Source organism: Fulmarus glacialis, unplaced genomic scaffold (assembly GCF_000690835.1).
Source record: "Fulmarus glacialis isolate BGI_N327 unplaced genomic scaffold, ASM69083v1 scaffold12815, whole genome shotgun sequence".
NCBI classification, from domain to species: Eukaryota; Metazoa; Chordata; class Aves; order Procellariiformes; family Procellariidae; genus Fulmarus; species Fulmarus glacialis.
Window position 1 is genome coordinate 21,669 of NW_009214975.1, and position 4,382 is coordinate 26,050.

Genomic DNA, 4,382 nt, shown 5'->3' on the forward strand with positions numbered 1-4,382 from the left:
TGTGTGAGAATTCAGGACTGGGCTCACTGCTGGCGGTTCTCAATGAAAGCGCTGGTCAGAGCTAGCTTAACTCAAGGCTCTCCTCTCAAAGAAAGGCGTTCTCTCTCATGCATTCACCGTAACGCCTGGCACCATGAAGAGAGACTGTTTTCTTACGTATTACTTTAATTACGACTTTGCTTATTTCTGTGCTACAAAACCAGTGGTTTTCATTCAAAACAAAGCCCTCTTACGAAAAATTGGAGTTGGTTGTCCAACATTGGACATGTCAGGTCCCCAGCCAGCACTGGCTGGGAGGTTAGGACTAGGATCTCATGCTGCACTTGGCATTACACGGGGAAGCACGGTAAAACGTGGGTAAGTAACAGTGCAGCACATTTCTACCTATCCGTATTTATACCTGAGGTATCTGGATCATGGTGTAATGCCGCTCTAGGAGTGGCGTGAAAACAAACCAAGAAAACTGCTAGGGGTGAAATTTTGGCCCCGTCGAAGTTAACCACAAAAATACCACCGACTCCAAGCAGTAAAGCTTTCAACCCCAGGCCAGCTATGGCAGCGTATCAATAAGATCTCATGATTAAGTCCAGAGAATAAACAGTTTATGCTGATAAAAAATGAATTTGTAAGTAACTTAGTCTGCTGCAACTCAAAGGGATGTGACCTTTTCCATTTATCTCAAGAGTACACTGAATCTCAAGCATGCTTTTTGAGGGAAAAATTTACAAGTAAGATAGGAATGCAACTGTGCTATTGATTTGTAGAACTCTGCAATTCGGGCAATTAATTGCATGCGCAAATGATAAAGCAAAGAAAGAAAGAGAAAACTGTCCTAATTGATCTTTCTTTTTTTGAGAGATGTGAAATGTAGTACTAAATGTATTCACTACCATTTTAACCGAGATAGTCTGTCTTCAATTGTTGGCCAGCATCCCACGATGTAAGATTGTAACACCATGGATCAAGAACAGAAGTAGAGAGTAATTCATAGACTGAATCAATGGACCATAATTAAAATATCATGTATAAAACAAATTCTGAAATACTACATTAAGGCTATGATTACAATTGGTTACAACTTCCTTCTAAATTCAAATGCTCACTAATTAAGCCCATAAGCCTGACACAAAAAGTGACTAGAGCTTTCTCTTGTCTCTCCCTCCAGTGAAAAAGGCTTTGTTTGATGCATTTGCAGAACAAACGGATGCACCATACACTTTCCAGCTAAGAATACCAAGAAGCTTAAAGAAGTAGTTTCTAAATATACAGGACTGATCATATCCTCCTTTGGTTAAAAATACAAAAGCAGTATGACTGGATATGTGACAAGTATCTTATATATTAAGCTCGTATTTACAAACAGTATATAAAAGCAGCTAAGTCATGGTAAGCTACAGTTGTTTTCTTTCCAGAAGAAAAGAAAAAATGAGGGAAAAATGGAGGAAAAACTACTAGGAAGTGAAACCAAGACATTTAGGCCGTATTTCTCATTTCTTTCTTGTGTGAGTGAAAAGGTTCTAAGTTAAAAAGAAAATGTCCTACATTAAAACCACTGCTTTTTGCCTACTCAAAATACCTGGTTTTGCAGTTAATAGCACATTGTGGTCATTATTTCAATACAAAGAAAAACAAAACATCTTATTTCTTCCAGGAAAATCAATGTGCTTAGTTTCATGAACAAAAATAGGACACTGACCTGCAGTAACTCAAACAACCGTGAATCCAGTTCTGCAGTACTTCACTCACGCAAGACTTCTAACTGAGCTTGGTGCCGGTTCAAGGAGGACAGAACGGAAAGCAGGATTCCCTTGCCATATAACCCAGAACACGAGGAGGGATGGGTGAAAAAAAGCACCCTAACGTAAAGCCAATTTGCTCTTTGTAGATGCATGAGTTTAGCTTATTGGTTTTACATCTTGCATTTTTAGCAATATTCTCATATTCAATTCTCGTATTTTATCAATATTCTCAAGTTCAGAGAAATGTTGTATTATATAAACTCAATGTTAGCACCTCTTCCATGCCACAAAGGAAGTTTCAGTATATAAAGGAGTTTTCAGTATATAAAAATTTATTACTATTTATTATTATTACTATTCCTTAGTTATAAGAAGGAAACAGAGTGAGTAGCAGGCAAAGCTGCATGTTTATCCCCTTCACTGCCCCCTTTGACGTAGGTGAGAACAGCAGCGTAGGGCTGGCTCTCTGTGGGCCTTCGGAGGTCGAGGCAGGGTTTGCCACGTTACGCTGTCTCCCCCTTCCCACTCCCCAGGCTGTTCACAAAGCCCCGAAGTTGGGAATTGAGTGGGCATAGAGAGGTGCATGGGTGAAGCTGGAAACGATCCTCTATGGCTGTTTCCCAAGATTTGGACAGGGTCCCTGCTCAGAAGTCTCTTTTCTTTCACTCATTACATCAAGTAGATAAAGTCAAAATCTGTGTTTCATCCACACGGATTTCTGGGATGGAACATTTTCACCTGGTCTTGCATTTTTTTACCAGGGGTTCATCTCCAGTGTAGCACTTCATTTAATATTTTTATTCTAGACAATAACAGACTCATACAGTAGATACAGTAGCTTAAAATGTTAATGGTATTGAAATACATCATTTGGATGTTAATGCTCTGTGTCAAAGTATTCAGATACTGAGGCAGCAGAGAGCACAAATGCAGCTGACTAATATTCAATTTACCTCCTCTTGCTTCTGTTCATATGGTCCGCCCCACCCATCCCCCCGAAGCTCGCTGCTGGTTTTATAGCAACGTCAGCAGTTCTCAGTCACAAGTCTCACAAGCCCTCCTATTTACTCCCCATTTAACTTGTAATTCTTTTGTCAAACATCTTCCATTTTCCCCCAAGGCTTCTTTATCTCTTTATACAGCCTTGCATGACGCCACTTTCAAGCTCATTCTGGCCGCACCTCAAGGAGAAGTGGCATTACCTCGGCCTGACAGCGGTTCCTAGCATCTGACATCTGACAGCAGCAGTCTGTCACTCTCTCTGTGGATCAGTGCTAGGAAGGGACACAGAAAATCTTTTTCCCAGCTACCCATTTTCACCTGGGAAGGGCAAGACGAACTCGCTGTCACGTCCCACGGGCAGCGTCCTGCGGCCATTTTGCTCTTCCTACGGTTTTCACCACTCTCCCCCAGTGCTCCAGATCATCCTTGCCCAGTCATCCCTCCTCCGCAGCCCTGTCTCATTGTCCTAGTCTCTTCACCAGCTAACTTGCTAGAGCTTTCCTCTTCTGGCTGCTTCTGCAAGTCTTGGTCTCCTTGCCTGGAGATCCAGCGTTGGCCTGAGGCCTCACCTTTCTGAGTCCTAGCTATGCCCTTCCCTGCGCAGCTACCAGGTGGCTCCTGTAGAGTTCTGGTTCCGGCTTTTGTTCCACCGGTATTTCATTCATGGAGGTTTCCCACCGCTACTTGCTCCAATGGGATGTAGAGGAGAGGAAGGCTTCATTTATTACTTGCCCACAACCTCACAGGGCATGGCCCTTGGTAGCTGCGAGGAAAATCCTGGGTTGTATGCAATCTAGCTGTAATTTGCCAGAAACTTAACCACTAAAATAATTACAGAAATCTCTACTGGGATTTGGACATATTTGTGAAAATAAATTTTTGAAGGGATTTAGACCTTGGCCAGATTTCACATCGTTACACAGACAGATCAGAAGTACAACTTAGATACAAAGACTACTCACACCAAATTTCTGATCTTTGCTTGAGAACAGAATGACACCAAACCATATTGACAGAAAGGTTTGAAGAATCTGGAAACCATTCATGCAACAATGTATTTTTGCCAAACCTTGTTCTGAGTGAAAGCACTAATATTGGTGAAATCAAGTAGAAGAGTATTTCTGGTAAAAAATTCTTACCTATTTCCCCTCACCTCCTTTTAACCTGACCAGGTACACAACTAATGAAATACACTCAGAGATGTACACACTGCTGGTCTTCTGTTATCATACTCAATCAATAAGAACAATTTAGAGCAGCGGTAACCTCTCCATGCATACTTCCATTGTCCCAAGGGATCAATATAATCAGTATCGCAGCTGGCTGGTGAGAAATGATGAGATTTTGATAACAAAAAGGCAAGCTTTCCAAATTTTTTCTTACTGTATGCCAAAACATCATACTTTTCTGTCTGTCCATAAAGGACAAAATAGCAATATTTAAGAATATTGTATCTATTTTAAAAAAAAAGTATATAAAAATTATGTTTTTATCTATGATTTCTTGAACTTTAGCTTTCTTTGCGGACGCATTATTTCTTTCCCTTAAAAGCAACTGTGAGATTTGATGACTTCATTCTTGGAAAAGGGCCATACACGTTTAAAACTGTACCAAATTTTCCATAGATTTCTCCTGAACAGG

At 40.8% G+C, this 4,382-nt stretch overlaps 1 protein-coding gene across 1 annotated transcript in view; it reads right to left on the reverse strand.

Annotated features, from left to right (window-relative positions):
* INPP5A (inositol polyphosphate-5-phosphatase, 40kDa) overlaps positions 1-4,382 on the reverse strand; it is a 40,261-nt gene that overhangs the window by 21,102 nt on the left and 14,777 nt on the right. The gene's annotated exons all lie outside the window — the stretch shown is intronic.